The sequence below is a fragment of the Balaenoptera borealis genome (genome assembly GCF_965194805.1).
Source record: "Balaenoptera borealis genome assembly, chromosome: 11".
In the NCBI taxonomy this organism is placed as follows: Eukaryota; Metazoa; Chordata; class Mammalia; order Artiodactyla; family Balaenopteridae; genus Balaenoptera; species Balaenoptera borealis.
The window spans coordinates 64,934,468-64,951,823 of record NC_138868.1 but is presented as its reverse complement, the minus strand read 5'-3'; the positions used below and the strand labels follow the sequence as shown (position 1 = coordinate 64,951,823).

General features: G+C 44.4%; 1 protein-coding gene across 3 annotated transcripts in view; it reads left to right on the top strand.

The window, feature by feature from the left end:
• The window catches only part of ME3 (malic enzyme 3), a 327,148-nt gene that overhangs the window by 156,012 nt on the left and 153,780 nt on the right, over positions 1–17,356 (top strand). The gene's annotated exons all lie outside the window — the stretch shown is intronic.

Sequence of the window (17,356 nt, the reverse complement as noted above, 5' to 3'; positions counted from 1 at the left end):
TCAGAAGCTTCAGGCTTCTGCAAGGACCCAGGTTTCTTCCCTGTGACCCTGGTAGGCTGGTAAGTGGTCTCTGCCACCACTGCCTGACACTGTGGGAACTTTAGCCCTGAGCCTTCCCAGGACGTGGGGACTAGGTTGAACAAAACAGCCCCCAAAGAACCAGGGAGGGAAATAATCCAGTTGAAAGACCAGAGTTCCAATAGTGGCTCCACCAGTTAACCAGGTTGTGCTGGTCCCTCCACCTCTAAGTCAGTTTCCTTTACCTGTAAAATGAGGTAGCAACATCTCTGAGTTGTTCTGGGAAATGACACAGGTTCTCTGTAATCAATAAACCCTTGTCTCAGTGAGCTTGGGCTGCCAGAACAAAATACCGTAGCCTGGGCGGCTTAAACAACAGACATATATTTTTCACAGTTCTGGAGGCTGGGAGTCCAAGATTAGGGTGCCAGCATGGTCAGGTTCTGCTGAGAGCCCTCTTCCTGGCTTGCAGACTGCTGCCTTCTTCTCTCTGTGTGTTCCCATGGCCTTTCCTGGGAGCATGCTCTTGTGGAGAGAGAAAACTCTGCCCTCATGATCTCATCTGAACCTAATTACCTCCCAAAGGTTCCACCTCCAAATACCGTCATACTGGAGGTTAGAGCTTCAATATATGAATTTAGGGGGGACACAAACATTCAATCCTTTGACAGCCGCAACCTGCAGTAGTCGTCATCATGATGTTAATGAGGAAGAGGAAGATGATTGTAGGACCAGTCACTAAGACCTCTGAGTTTGGGGGACATATTAAGGTCACCTGCAAAACCCTCATGCCTCAAGTCCATGGGCAGTTCCTAATTTTCTCACAGTGCCTGGGGACATCCAGGGTGGAGCAAAGATAGAATCTCACCTCTCAGCAACTGCCTCGGAGAATCTGTCTAAATTAACTTTTATTGTTCCTTATCATCCATCACAGTTTCAGTGCGTCCTAAGGGAGCAAGCAACAGATAGTGTTTAAAGAAACCTGCCGAAAGGTTTCCCAGAAACCTGACAATGGACAAATCAGCTGCTATCTATGCCCCCTTTTTTTCAAGAACAACAACAATAACAAAAACAACCAAATAAAAAACCACACAGAACCCAGAACCATTTTCCAGCCCATAAACGTGATCTTCTCTCTTTCTTGAGCTTTCACTCACAGTAGACAATGCCTCGGATATGGGACTAAAATGCCACTAGTCACCCTTTATCGTCTGGATAATTGTCTTTTGGAGGCATGACCATTTATTTCAAATCCAAAGCCACAGCTCTGCCGAGAGACAGGTAAGCACAGGATCTGACTGTGAGTTGAGAAAACTGGTAAGTCTGCCCTCCCAGAGGTCATGCTGCCAATTAACTGACACGATGGTCACCATCAGGAGGCAAGTGTGGAGCCTCATGGCTGCCCAGGCTGCTGGGGGTTAAGAGTAGGGAGAAGCCAGCCCCGGCACTGGTGCAGGTGACTCACATGTAGAGGCATGTGCCCTAGGCTCTGGCCCCCATATTCCTTGGTTCATCTGGGGCATTTACACCCGGGCCTCCACCTCTGACTGACAGGTAGAGACTCCCCTGAGCCCCCTCTCTCTGGTCCTCCACCTGTCTCCTCCCTCTCTTCCTCCTCCTGCTTTTCTTTTCCTTCCCTTCTTCATGCCCAGGATGGTTGTGTGTTGGAATGGAAGGAGAGGGGTGTATTTTGGATGGGATTTGGAGACTGAATTAGTGGAACATATCAGTCAAAGGAGAATAGGTGAAAGAGTTCTTTCTTTGTTCTTCTCTTCTGGACTCCAAAGGCAACATGATGGCAGAGTTAGCTGCTCCCATCTCAGCTCTGTCACTGTGGGTGGCCAGTCATGTAACTGCTCTGAGTCCCAGTTCCCCATCTGGATGGGGAGATGTAACCTCACAGCATCACTGTGATAAGCCGGTGAGATAGCCAATGTGAATATGGCTTGAAAGTGCTATTTATGATAACACTTACATTAATTATAACATCAAGAGTCATAGCACTTGCTGTGTGCCAAGTATTGATCAAAGCCTTTTACGTATACTGACTCTTTTATATCTCGTAATAACTTTTGGAGGTAGGTACTATTATTAACCCCATTTTACAGAACTTGAAACTGAGGCACAGAATTAAGTAACTTGCTCAAGATCACACAGCTAGTGGATGGTGGAGCTGGGATTCAAATCAGAGCTCTCTAGCTCCAGGGTCTATGCTCTTAATCACTCTTCTATAAACATTAGCCACAGTCTTACAAGGAGAAAGATGCACGGGTCCTGGTAGAGTAGACAATGTCCCACTCCTGTCTGCACTGTCCCTTGGCTTCCCTTTGGGCAGTGGCCTCAGTCCTCTCTACTGGGGGCCACCCATCATCCGTGCAGCCCATCTTGTCTGCCGCATTGCTGGGATCTGCTCCATCTCCAGGATTCTAGACTGTGTCAAGTGAAAATTCACCTCCTTCCTGTTCTGCCAGAAACTCAGCGTAGGCACCTCTGCGCTGTTGATTTCTTCCATCTCTACCCCCTAACCCTCCGCCCGCTGCCATACATACAAATGTTTCCTGTCCTGAGGTCCTGTTGATTCTGCCTTTCCAGTGTGTCTCTCACTTTTGGATTCCTGGTGCCACTGTCCCTGTGCAGGTCTCGTTGTGCGCTGCCGTCTGTCACGGCGCCGTCCTGACTACTTGCTTCTGTCGGCCACACACCCTGCACCAAGACAGCTTCCGAAGGCTTTGCTCTGTCGTGCGCTGTCCTATTTGGAAAGATTCAGCCACCCATTGCCTGACAGCTCAACCTCCTCAGCCTGTCGTTTAAGGTCTCCTGTGATCAGACCTCTCCAGCCTGGCTCCCCCCATTACTTCCCTTCACACATGCTGTGACCCAGGAAAACACAACTCCCCACTCTTCCTGAAAGTGCCTTGGCCTTCCTGCCTCTTTGCCTTTGCTCAAGCTGTCCTACCTCCTGAAAGGACCTCTCTGCACCAGCCTCCATCTTCATTTGTGCCTAGGAAACCCTGAGGCCTGTGGCAGATGCTTCTTCTTGAGAAACCTTTCGTGATGCATCTGACGGACATGCTGTCTTCCTCCTCTGGGCCCCTCTAGCACTGTTCTCTGTTGCCCTCTGGCCTAGGGAAGAGCATGCACACTTGGTTTCAGATCAACCTGGATCTGTGTCCCAGATACCTGTGCAAATACCTTCCTCTCCCTCACGTCCACCTCTCCCAGAGCAATGGAGTCTCAGTGTCCTGTCTGGTCCCCTTTTATTTCTCTTATTACATTTCTCCTTCATGCCCTTATTTTCTAGTTATTTTAATGTAGAAAGTGGAATGTGCCATTTAACAATAGGGGCTTTAGAACTAGCATTATGTGGGTTTAACTTCTGGCTTTGCCTCCCCTAACTATGTGACTTTGGGCAGATTGTCTAAGCATGTTGTGCTTAGTTTCCTAATCGATAAAATAGGGTTGAGTACCCCTCCTGTGGTTGTTATGAGAACGAACCGCATTAGTACCGTGAAGCTCTCGGAACAGTGCCTGGCGCACAGTAAGTGACTAAATGGCAAGTTGTCCTGGGTCACATCTGTACTGTGTCAACAAGCTGACTGGGGACCCTGGAGCCACCTCCTACTTTGCAGAGGCGAGTTTCTCTGGCCAAAGAATAAGCAACCAAACCCTCAGCCAGACCACACAGCACTTGGTGGTTACTCAGTGGTCATCGCTGGAATGCGGAGCTGAGACCCACAGCGTTCTTCTGTGGGAACCCTCGACATCCTGACTCTGCGTCCCTGGGCACTGGGCTCGTGTGGTGCTTGGGAAGAGAGTGACTAAGTGCTGCTGTTCAGCTGTGGTGACTGACTCACGAATGAGAGGGTTGAAGGATGGGGACTTGGAAAGCCCACACCTCCTTGTGGGTTTCCTCTCAGTACAGCCCTGCTCTGGGGCCTGGGGCTTCCATAGAGGAGCGATGCCTAAGGGGGGCTTCCTGTGACTGCACCTGGGTGCCCTGAAGGAAACCACCTGCCTCCACCATCACTCATACTTCCTGTGCCGGCCCGAGGCCCCGGAGAGCAGCTCTGCCCCCCTGATCTCCTCTGTACCCCCTTCGCAGTGGGACAGCTGGTTGTCACAGGGAATTGATGCCGGAAAGAACCTTGGGGACCGGGAGCTCCTCACTGTGCAGATATGGACACAGATGTCGCAGGAGAGTTAGCAGTGCAGTCAGAACTGGAACTCTAAGGACTGATTCCCAAGTCTGTGTTCTTTTCAGGAAACCTTGTTAAAGTGAAAGGATGAATCCGCTTGGCCTTGGTGGGAGGAGTGGGCAGAATCAGGTACAGGTGAGCGAGTCCCAGGAACACAGCTTAGCACAGGCTGCTCTGCCAGGCTCCAGCCAGCTGTCTGCTTTCACTTCCCAGCTCCTCTGTTTACTCTCTCCTCCGCGAGCTGTGAGGCTGGTGCAGCAGCCCTCCTGGGAAAGAGGCTCTGCCCAGGCTGCCCACTCATGGTCCCAGCGTCTCTCAAACATATCCCTGTTGGAGGTACCCCCGTTCACACCACGACCTTGGCTTCAGGCAGGCCCCTGGGGGGTCCGTGGACAAGGTGCTTAGCTTCTTGGAGCCTCCGTTTCTCCTTCTGAAATCTTCTGCACTACATTAAATGAATTCATGAGAGCCAGCCCTCAGAACAGCGTCTGGCGTAGAGTAGGCATCTAACGTGCAGAGTCTATTATTTGTTACTGCCTTTTATCTGTAAGATCTTCTCTCAGATTGTCTTTATTATGCCAGTGGTTCCAGATGCCTCAGAATCACCTAAGGAGCTCTGTAGATGATACAGCCTGATTTAGTAGGTTTGGGATGGGGCTGGGGACCTTTTTAAAGTTTACGAAGAAGATTCTGATGTGCGCTTGGATATGGGAACATAGTCCCCTCATTGCCCCCAATTTTCCTATCCTGAGTCTTGCTCTAGTTCTTTCACATTTTTTCATTCCCTACAAATTAAAGCCAGTTTTGTATGTGGGCTGCCCTTCGTTTTGGAAAGTTCTGACTCAGTCTCTAATTTGTCTGTCCTTCTTAATGAGCTACATTCCACCAAGACATTGATGCACAGAGAACAGGGCTCTGTTCTCTCCGGAGGCAGGAAGGAGAGCACAGGGATTGAAAACACTGGGCTTCGGAATTGGAAATCCCAGCGTTCAAATCCCAGGTCTGTCTTTTACTGACTGTGTGACCTTCGGCAAGTTGCTTTATCCCCCCAAACCAAGCCCCAGGACCACCATTTGCGAACTGGCTGTGAAGCGTTTTGGGCTGCCCAGCACCTGTAATTCAGTACGTAGTATCTTTCCCCCAAACCATCAGTTCTTGAGCATCCTGTTTCCCAGGGCCACAGCGACCTGGGCTCATCCGTGACTCGGTCGGTCCGTCCTCTCCTGCATCTATCTTGTCCATTCTCTTTTGGAATGGGGGCACCCACCAGCACCCTCTAACTGCCTGCAGTCCGTCACCCCGCCCCCTTCCAAGTTCTGGGTGGCCCCAGATCATTGCCCCTCGGGGGCTCCTTATCAACTGTCACTTCCTCTCAAACCCTTTGCCTGCAAACTTGTGCAGCGCTGGACAGACAGCAACCGGGGCCTGAACAGTCCTTTGAAAATCCTGACTCAGGTCTCCAACAGATTACTCACACGTATTAACAAGATTATTCACGAAATAACAACAGTTTCTGAGGAGAAATGCTGGAGGTTGGTATTCCGAGAAGATGCCAGCAAGTGTGTTTAATTCAGGCCAAAGGCCTGATTTGATGAAATCTGTTACGTCCTGTTGATTTTTCTTCGCATTTGGACTTGTTTGAGGTAAATACTGCGGGAGGTATGGTTTTTTACCTAAAATTGTAGTGTTGCTTTTGGGCTTAGAATCCTGTGTGTAAAGCACCAAGTCACTGTGTAAACTCTGTAACAAAGAAAAGGCCAGAAACACAGTCCCAGTGGCCTGTTTGACAGAAACCCAGGGAGAGCACCATCCATGGCATTATGGGGGACACGGGAGAGTCAGTGGGGACAAACCCACTCAGGTGTCCAGCTCAGGCCCCTGGGGTGGGAGGCATTTACAAATGCAAAGTCTGGCTGCATTTTTAAAACACTTCAACCAAACGTTCTCCATCAGGGCCTAGTGACAGACATCCATACTTCTGCTCCTGTGTTCTTTTTCCTTTATTAATAACAGAGGTGAATCCGTGTGGCTCAAACCTTTTGTTCATATGCTATTTGCACGGCCTTGAACTCTCTTCGTCAAAGAACTCTTTGGGGAAACCCTGTACAGAAAACAGATCAAAGCAATGAAAGGTTCATCAGGGGATTTAGACCTTTATTGCAAGCCATTGTTTGTGGACCCCGTGAAGTTCCCCGGGTTCTGCAGCTCTGAGGCAAGCACCCGTGTGGGCGTTGTTCAGACGCAGTTTCCTCTTCTGCATGCTTCATACTGTCTCACTGTCGTGCTGCAGGTTTAGCAGAATTAAACCTCAGCAGTTCCAATTTAGATTGTTATTCACATCCAGCTTCAATCACAATCCCTCACGCATCAAAGCTGGCTAGGGAGGCCCCTGACAGTGGTGGGTGGGTGGGTGAGAAGCCCAACCAGCAGGGTAATTTATGTAAGCTGCGTTCTTAGGTAAGAATGATTGCTTTGCTCAGAACCTCAGACACCCCTGCCCTGTGTCCGACAGGTCTGACAACCCAGGGCACAGCAGATACTCAGGACAGTAAGAATTGACTTTAGGACTGGAGGACAGTGCAGATGGTAGCCAATATTTTTTCTAACAGAGAGGAAAACAAAAGCTTTATTTATTTACTTATTTTAACATCTTTGTTGGAGTATAATTGCTTTACAATGGTGTGTTAGTTTCTGCTTTATAACAAAGCGAATCAACTATACGTATACATACATCCCCATATCTCCTCCCCCTGCGTCTCCCTCCCACCCTCCCTATCCCACCCCTCTATGTGGTCACAGAGCACCGAGCTGATCTCCCTGTGCTATGCGGCTGCTTCGCACTAGCTAGCTATTTTACATTTGGTAGTGTATATAAGTCCATGCCACTCTCTCACTTCTTCCCAGCTTACCTTGCCCCCTCCCCGTGTCCTCAAGTCCATTCTCTATGTCTGCATCTTTATTCCTGTCCTGCCCCTAGGTTCTTTAGAACCATTTTTTTTTTTTTTAGATTCCATATATATGTGTTAGTGTACGGTATTTGTTTTTCTCTTTCTGATTTACTTCACTCTGTATGACAGACTCTAGGTCCATCCACCTCACTACAAATAACTCAATTTTGTTTCTTTTTATGGCTGAGTAATATTCCATTGTATATATGTGACACATCTTCTTTATCCATTCATCTGTTGATGGACACTTAGGTTGCTTCCATGTCTTGGCTATTGTAAATAGTGCTGCAATGAACATTGTGGTACATGACTCTTTTTGAATTATGGTTTTCTCAGGGTATATGGCCAGTAGTGGGATTGCTGGGTCGTATGGTAGTTCTATTTTTAGTTTTTTAAGGAACCTCCATACTGTTCTCCATTAGCTGTATCAATTTACATTCCCACCAAGAGGGTTCCCTTTTCTCCACACCCTCTCCAGCATTTATTGTTTGTAGACTTTTTGATGATGACCATTCTGACCGGTGTGAGATGATACCTCATTGTAGTTTTGATTTGAATTTCTCTAATGATTAGTGATGTTGAGCATCCTTTCATGTGTTTGTTGGCAATCTGTGTATCTTCTTTGGAGAAATGTCTATTTAGGTCTTCTGCCCATTTTTGGATTAGGTTGTTTGTTTTTTTCATATTGAGTTGCATGAGCTGCTTATAAATTTTGGAGGTTAATCCTTTGTCAGTTGCTTCATTTGCAAATATTTTCTCCCATTCTGAGGGTTGTCTTTTCGTCTTGTTTATGTTTTCCTTTGCTGTGCAAAAGCTTTTAAGTTTCATTAGGCCCCATTTGTTTATTTTTGCTTTTATTTCCATTTCTCTAGGAGGTGGGTCAAAAAGGATCTTGCTGTGATTTATGTCATAGAGTGTTCTGCCTATGTTTTCCTCCAAGAGTTTTATAGTGTCTGGCCTTACATTTAGGTCTTTAATCCATTTTGAGTTTATTTTTGTGTATGTTGTTAGGGAGTGTTCTAATTTCATTCCTTTACATGTAGCTGTCCAATTTTCTTAGCACCACTTATTGAAGAGGCTGTCTTTTCTTCATTGTATATTCTTGCCTCCTTTATCAAAGAAAAGGTGACTGTATGTGTGTGGGTTGATCTCTGGGCTTTCTATCCTGTTCCATTGATCTATATTTCTGTTTTTGTGCCAGTACCATACTATCTTGATTACTGTAGCTTTGTAGTGTAGTCTGAAGTCCAGGAGCCTGATTCCTCCAGCTATGTTTTTCTTTCTCAAGGTTGCTTTGGCTATTTGGGGTCTTTTGTGTTTCCTTACAAATTGTGAAATTTTTTGTTCTAGTTCTGTGAAAAATGCCATTGGTAGTTTGATAGGGATTGCATTGACTCTGTAGATTGCTTTGGGTAGTAGAGTCATTTTCACAATGTTGATTCTTCCAATCCAAGAACATGGTATATCACTCCATCTGTTGGTATCATCTTTAATTTCTTTCATCAGTGTCTTATAGTTTTCTGCATACAAGTCTTTCGTCTCTGTAGGTAGGTTTATTCCTAGGTATTTTATTCTTTTTGTTGCAGTGGTAAATGGGAGTGTTTCCTTAATTTCTCTTTCAGATTGTTCATCATTAGTGTATAGGAATGCAAGAGATTTCTGTGCATTAATTTTGTATCCTGCTACTTTACCAAATTCATTGGTTAGCTCTAGTAGTTTTCTGGTAGAGTCTTTAGGACTCTCTATGTATAGTATCATGTCATCTGCAAACAGTGACCACTTTACTTCTTCTTTTCCGACTTGGATTCCTTTTATTTCTTTTTCTTCTCTGATTGCTGTGGCTAACACTTCCAAAACTATGTTGAATAATAGTGGTGAGAGTGGACAACCTTGTCTTGCTCCTGATCTTAGAGGAAATGGTTTCAGTTTTTCACCACTGAGAACGACGTTGGCTGTGGGTTTGTCATATATGGCCCTTATTATGTTGAGGTGAAGTCCCTCTATGCCTACTTTCCGGAGGGTTTTTATCATAAATGGGTGTTGAATTTCGTCGAAAGCTTTTTCTGCATCTATTAAGATGATCATATGGTTTTTATCCTTCAATTTGTTAATATGACGTATCACATTGATTGATTTGCGTATATTGAAGAATCCTTGCTTTCCTGAGATAAATCTCACTTGATCATGGTGTATGATCCTTTTAATGTGCTGTTGGATTCTGTTTGCTTGTATTTTGTTGAGGATTTTTGCATGTATGTTCATCAGTGACATTGGCCTGTCGTTTTCTTTCTTTGTGACATCTTTGTCTGGTTTTGGTATCAGGGTGATGGTGGCCTCATAGAATGAGTTTGGCAGTGTTCCTCCCTCTGCTATATTTTGGAAGAGTTTGAGAAGGATAGGTGTTAGCTCTTCTCTAAATGTTTGATAGAATTCGCCTGTGAAGCCATCTGGTCCTGGGCTTCTGTTTGTTGGAAGATTTTTAATCACAGTCTCAATTTCAGTGCTTGTGATTGGTCTGTTCATATTTTCTATTTCTTCCTGGTTCAGTCTCAGGAAGTTGTGCTTTTGTAAGAATTTGTCCATTTCTTCCAGGTTGTCCATTTTATTGGCATATAGTTGCCTGTAGTAATCTCTCATGATCCTTTGTATTTCTGCAGTGTCATTTGTTATTTCTCCTTTTTCATTTCTAATTCTATTGATTTGAGTCTTCTCCCTTTCTTTCTTGATGAGTTTGCCTAATGGTTTATCAATTTTGTTTATCTTCTCAAAGAACCAGCTTTTAGTTTTATTGATCTTTGCTATTGTTTCCTTCATTTCTTTTTCATTTATTTCTGATCTGATCTTTATTATTTCTTTCCTACTGCTAACTTTGGGATTTTTTTGTTCTTCTTTCTCTAATTGCTTTAGGTGTAAGGTTAGGTTGTTTATTTGAGATGCTTCTTGTTTCTTGAGGTAGGATTGTATTGCTATAAACTTCCCTCTTAGAACTGCTTTTGCTGCATCCCATAGGTTTTGGGTCATTGTGTTTTCATTGTCATTTGTTTCTAGTTATTTTTTGATTTCCTCTTTGATTTCTTCAGTGATCTCTTGGTTATTAAGTAGTGTGTTTTAGCCTCCATGTGTTTGTATTTTTTACATATTTTTTCCTGTAATTGATATCTAGTCTCATAGTGTTGTGGTCTGAAAAGATACTTGATACGATTTCAGTTTTCTTAAATTTACCAAGGCTTGATTTGTGACCGAAGATATGATCTATCCTGGCGAATGTTCCATGAGCACGTGCGAAGAAAGTGTATTCTGTTGTTTTTGGATGGAATGTCCTATAAATATCAATTAAGTCCATCTTGTTTAATGTAACATTTACAGCTTGTGTTTCCTTATTTATTTTCATTTTGGATGATCTGTCCATTGGTGAAAGTGGGGTGTTAAAGTCCCCTGCTATGATTGTGTTACTGTCAATTTCCCCTTTTATGCCATTAGCATTTGCCTTATGTATTGAGGTGCTCCTATGTTGGCTGCATAAATATTTACAATTGTTATATCTTCTTCTTGGATTGATCCCTTGATCATTATGTAGTGTTGTTCTTTGTCTCTTGTAATAGTCTTTATTTTAAAGTCTGTATTGTCTGATATGAGAATTGCTACTCCAGCTTTCTTTTGATTTCCATTTGCATGGAATATCTTTTTCCATCCCCTCACTTTCAGTCTGTATGTGTCCCTAGGTCTGAAGTGGGTCTCTTGTAGACAGCATTTATATGGGTCTTGTTTTTGTATCCATTCAGCTAGTCTATGTCTTTTGGTTGGAGCATTTAATCCACTTACATTTAAGGTAGTTATTGATATGTATGTTCCTATTACCATTTTCTTAATTGTTTAGAGTTTGTTATTGTAGGTCTTTTCATTCTCTTGTGTATCCTGTCTAGAGAAGTTCCTTTGGCATTTGTTGTACAGCTGGTTTGGTGGTGCTGAATTCTCTTAATTTTTGCTTGTCTGTAAAGGTTTTAATTTCTCTGTCGAATCTGAATGAGATCCTTGCTGGGTAGAGTAATCTTGGTTGTAGGTTTTTCCCTTTCATCACTTTAAATGTGTCCTGCCACTCCCTTCTGGCTTGCAGAGTTTCTGCTGAAAGAGCAGCTGTTAACCTTATGGGGATTCCCTTGTATGTTATTTGTTGCTTTTCCCTTGCTGCTTTTAATATTTTTTCATTGTATTTAATTTTTGATAGTTTGATTAATATGTATCTTGGTGTGTTTTTCCTTGGATTTATCCTCTGTGGGACTCTCTGTGCTTCCTGGACTTGAGTAACTATTTCCTTTCCCATATTAGGGAATTTTTCAACTATAATCTCTTCAAATATTTTCTCAGTCCCTTTCTTTTTCTCTTCTTCTTCTGGGACCCCTATAATTCGAAAGTTGGTAAGTTTAATGTTGTCCCAGAGGTCTCTGAGAAAGTCCTCAATTCTTTTCATTCTTTTTTTTTCATTCTGCTCTGCAGTAGTTATTTCCAGTATTTTATCTTCCAGGTCACTTATCAGTTCTTCTACCTCAGTTATTCTGCTCTTGATTCCTTCTAGAGAATTTTAAATTTCATTTATGGTGTTGTTCATAATTGTTTGTTTGCTCTTTAGTTCTTCTAGGTCCTTGTTAAATGTTTCTTTTATTTTCTCCATTGTATTTCCAAGATTTTGGATCATCTTTATTATCATTACTCTGAATTCTTTTTTAGATAGACTACCTACTTCCTCTTCATTTGTTTGGTCTGGTAGGTTTTTACCTTGCTCCTTCATCTGCTGTGTGTTTCTCTGTCTTCTCATTTTGCTTAACTTACTGTGTTTGGGGTCTCCTTTTCACAGGCTGCAGGTTCGTAGTTCCCGTTGTTTTTGGTGTCTGCTCCCAGTAGCTAAGGTTGGTTCAGTGGGTTGTGTAGGCTTCCTGGTGGCGTGGATTGGTGCCTGTGTTCTGGTGGATGAGGCTGGATCTTGTCTTTCTGGTGGGCAGGACCGTGTCTGGTGGTGTGTTTTGGGGTGTCTGTGATCTTATTATGATTTTAGGCAGCCTCTCTGCTAATGGGTGGGGTTGTGTTCCTGTCTTGCTAGTTGTTTGGCATAGGGTGTCCAGCACTGTAGCTTGCTGGTCGTTGAGTGGAGCTGTGTCTTAGTGTTGAGATGGAGATCTCTGGGAGAGCTTTCACCATTTGATATTATGTGGAGCCAGGAGATCTCTGGTGGCCCAGTGTCCTGAACTCAGATCTCCCACCTTAGAGGCACAGGCCTGACACACGGCTGGAACACAAAGACCCTGTCAGTCACATGGCTTTTGGGAAGTCTGAGGTCTTCTGCCAGCATTCAGTAGGTGTTCTGTAGGAGCTGTTCCTAATATAGATGTATTTCTGATGTATTTGTGGGGAAGAAGGTGATCTCCACGTCTTACTCCTCCGCCATCTTTAAGGTCTCCCAACAAAAACTTTAAATGGTTTATCTTCATACAGTGCCTAAGGCTCCAGTTGATGAAGGAAGTTGCATCCAGTCTAAGAATACCGGTTCCTTTAGGCAACAGGAAATCGGGTGTCCTTTATCTGTGGGGCGGTGGGTGGGGGGAGGGAAGGAGTCTTATCCAAAGCTTGACATTTGGTCAACCTTTTTTCAGCTTTAGAGAATCTCCCTCAGTTTTAAAAAACTATTTTCTAGAGTGAAAGCCTTCTTTAAGAAAACAAATAAATGAGTACAAGCCCTGCATTAGAGAAAGCCATGCCTCTGGGAATAGTCCAGCTGCTGTAAATGTTATGACAAAGGAATACAAGTTCAGGGACATGAACTCATGGTGCTAGACCTTCTCATGACCCCTGTGAGAAAGATAGTAGGGCTCCAGTTTCCAGGCTTGGGTTTTCTTTCCCCAAAAGACAGATCATCATTCAGGCCCATTGAATTCTCCGTATCACCAGTTAGCTCTTGCAGGAGCAAGGGGTATGCATGAGGCTTACTGGTTTCTCTCTACAGAGACTTTTTACTTGGGCGTGTTCATGCAGAACATCAAGGAAGGAAAGTGGACTGGCTCCATGCTTGGGCTAATCAGATGATGACCAGTCACCTGCTTTGTTTCATATTTTTCATCCCATATTTGCCAATGAGAAATACTAGATCTAGAAGTTTCTCTCAGGTGAAGTTTCTCCTCCGTCATCATAGAGAGCTTTCTATAAGTAAGACTGTGAAACTGAGGCTCAGGAGCCCATAATTTAGTCCAAGTCCACACAGTGGAGGGGTTGGAACACTGTTCTACATGAATCCAAAGTCTGTTTTTCCAGCTCCTGTCTTGGTTACCTAACGCATTACCTGAAAAGGAGTTGGGATCCTAGTCAGGCAACCAGAACAGAAACATTATTAAAACTTCCAGGCAGGACTGATCTTTGGATCAAGGAATAAGCAGTATTTTCAAATAGTCTACAAGGGCAGGGGCAGACCCACTGTAGGACACTGGTTCTCAACCTTGAGTGCATTTTATAATTATTTGGAGAATTTTTAAAAAATACTAATGACAGGTCCCATCTCCAGAGATTCTGAAAACATTTCTCTGAGGGTATGACCTAGGCATCAGAATTTTTTAAACCTCCCCAGGTGATTCTAACGTGTGACCAAGATTGAGAACCACTGCTTAGGAAAGACAGAAATGGTATCTTAGAAAGTGAGGCTGGAGCTGCTTGAATATCTGCTGCACCAGGGGCAGGACCCAGAAGGCATTCTAGTGACCCCAGCAGTACCAGGAAGAGGGATGGACATGGGAACAGGCAGTAGTGCTCAGCCAAGGCTGGGAACCAAACCGTCATGCTGAGCGCCCATGGTAATCATTGTGGGAGCCAAGGGGTTGACTCTTGTGTACTGGCTGGTAATTACTTTATGTACTTAAATCTGAACTCTCCAAATGGATTGTAAGCTCCCTTAGAGTTTCAGATGCCAGTACCCAAAAGAGGTCTACCATCTTCCCCATTAAATGCTATGCTCTGGAGGGCAGGACCTGTAGTTATTCTTCTTGACAGTCTCCCAGGCTGCAGAGCACAGCACGTGGTGACTGGACACAGAGGATGGTGTGTGGGGGGACTTTAGCTGGAGGCATGGTCATCCCTGGAAACAGTAATATTTTCACATTGATTCACTGCAGAAGCCGTTCTGCTTTCATGTCTGAAATTGGGGATGTGCTTATGCAGCATGTAACTGAAGCCGCCCTTGCCTGGCAAGTGCGTCGACCTCTTGCCACAAGGTTGGCCTCCTGTGCTTTCCCTTTGGTGCAGGTACACAGGCTTCTGCTGCCAGTGAGACTGGCCTTGGCCAAAAAGTGTGAAGGAGATTCACTGGGTCCTGAGGGTTGTGATTTTGAGGGTGGTAACTAAATCCTTCAGAGTGAGGAGAGGAGGGCAGATTTCACAAGTCAGCAGAAAAGCTGCCAAGAATATGCTGGCTGAATGGCTGTGTACATGATTCTCAGAACCTTGGTAATTTCACTGTGTCTGATTGAAAATTCGTATTTGTGGTCTTGGGCAAGACAAGAATAAAGAAATAATACACTTAATATTTGTATGCATATGGGCAGAGAAACTTTCTTTTTGTTTGTTTTTCAAATGTTTATGTATGTATGTATTTATTTATTTATTTAGGCTGCGCCAGGTCTTCAGTTGCGGCATGCGGACTCTCAGTTGCCGCCTGCATGCGGGATCTAGTTCCCCGACCAGGGATCGAACCCGGGCCCCCTGCATTGGGAGCCCAGAGTCTTACCCACTGGGCGACCAGGAAGGTCCCCAGAGAAACTTTCACAGTTTGAAAAAGTTGTCCTTCCAAAGTTGAAGATCACAAAGCGCAAGCAGATTTGCTCACAATTTGGTCAGAAAACCAGCAACAGGCCTTGTAGCCATGATACAGAAAGGGGATAGAAGTTAGAAATTGAAATTTGCCGAGCATCTATTTGATTTGTACAAGTTGTTTTGTAAAGGGTAGATCATTTGATACTTGCCACACTCTATGTTACCCAAGAAGATATTTTCAGAAACAAATATGAGACTGTAACCCATCTGCTTAAAGCCATTCAGTGGCTTTCCAGAGCTTTTTGGAATAGAAAACTGGAACCTTGACATGACCCATAAGGCCTTGCATAGGCTGGTCCCACGCTACCTGTGGTCTGTCTGCTCTGACCATGGCAGTTCTCGAGTGAGCTCTGCTCCCTCCCACTGCAGGGCAATTACAGCCGTGCTCCCCTGCCCTGGAACGCCTTCTCCCACTCTCCACTCCATAGCCTCCAGTCACCCTTTACCTCTTCCTTCAGATCCCAAGGGAAGTGTAACAGTCAGGGTCCAGGCAGGAGACTGAAACCATACTAGTTATTTGAACCAAGGGGATATAATATAATATATTATAAAATAAGTGCCGAGTTACTCACTAGTTAACAGAAAGGGTGAAATAGATAACAGAAGAGGGGTTGGAAACTACAGCGCATGGACCAAATCCAGCTCAGGGTCCGTTTTTGTGTGACCAGTGAGCTAAGAATGGGTTTTACATTTGTAAAGGGTTGTTTAAAAAAAAAAAAAAAAAAGCATGTGGCCCAGAAGGTTTGAAATATTTACTATCTGGCCTTTACAGAAGAAGTTTGACAGTCCCTGCTGTTTGGCAGCACAGAGGTAGCAACTGTGGGACGCAGCTACCCCCTCTGGGACTGCGGGAACACAAGTTGGAATTATTAAAACTTAGAAGCTTAAAGAAGGGACACAAGGGCCTGCAACCCAGACCTCTGAGGAGGGGGCACCAGCAGGTGGTGCTGCCGTCTCTGAGGTGCGTTGTGATGAAGCTGGTTCCACGGGTGGTAGCAAAACTGCACACAAGAAGGAACCACTGCTGCCCAGGTGAAGAAGCCTTGGCCTCGCACGGGTGCCACCCACGGGTACAGAAAGCCCACAGAAATCACTCAGAAGTAAACAGGAAGGAGTAGGTTCTGTCTCTCCCCTCCAGGCTTTCAGTCCCCTCCATTGGACCCTCTTGGTAGAGCCCAACGTAAAGGCAAGTTGCAAAGCAAAAATGTGGTTTGCAGATGCCAGTCCTCCAAATCACAACACACACCGTAGAGGAGGAGGTTTGGAGGGTGATAATTTTAAAAAAAAATTTTTTGGAGTATAGTTGATTTATAATGTTGTGTTAGTTTCAGGTGTACAGCAAAGTGATTCAATTATACATATACATATATACATTCTTTTTAATAATTTAATAACTGGCACAGGAAGACTTCCCTGAACTCCATGATGTGCTCAGCGCCCTTCATCATATCGTTATTGTGCTATGTGTCTTTTCTCTGTAGCACTTAGCACAGTTAATGATGATAATAGATGGCACTTACTATGTGCCAGCACAGTTCTAAGATTTAACCAGAGTTTCAAGATTTAATCCTCACAACAACCTTGTATAGATAGATACTCATATTATTCCCCCTTTACAGATAATGAAACTGAGGCATAGAGAAGTGCAATAACTTACTCAAGGTTACACTCAGCCAGTAGGTAGAAGAACCAGACTTTGAACTTCGACAGTTTTGTTCCAGGGTCTGGGTTCTAAACTACATGGTACTTGTCCTCGGTTTCAGCTTTGTTTGTGAATCTTGATTCAATGTGTGTCTTCCGAATTAGACTGGCTTCATGAGGGCAGGCGTTGGGTCTCTTCCTGATGACCATTGCATCCCCTGTGTCTGTCACAAGATCCGGCACACAGGAGGCTCTCAATAAATATTTCTTGAATGGATGAATAAATGGATGAGAAACTGGAGTCACAGAAAAGTTAAGCCAACTGGTAACTGTCAGAGCTGGGATTCAAACCCAGGTCTGTTTGACTCTGGAGACCATATTCTTCCCAGTCATGAGCTGGTGGATGAGTGCTTGCCAGCGGGTGATACACGATGATGGCCTAGAGGCACTATAAATTCATCACTGTTCTCTGTGTTTTGAACAAATGATAGTGTTCCTTGTGGTCTTTGGGTTATCCAGAATGTGTGAATTATGTGTGTGTAATTCCCCGTTCCCTGGTCATGCTGCATGAGAGAAATCACTGTGCTCTGTAAATATAGTCCCCAAACCCAGAGAGCTGGGTCTTCTAGTAAAGCTTTTTCAGATACATACCACGTTAACTAACTATAGTTATGTCTGGTGAGACATTTAGCAGTGCGGGTAGGG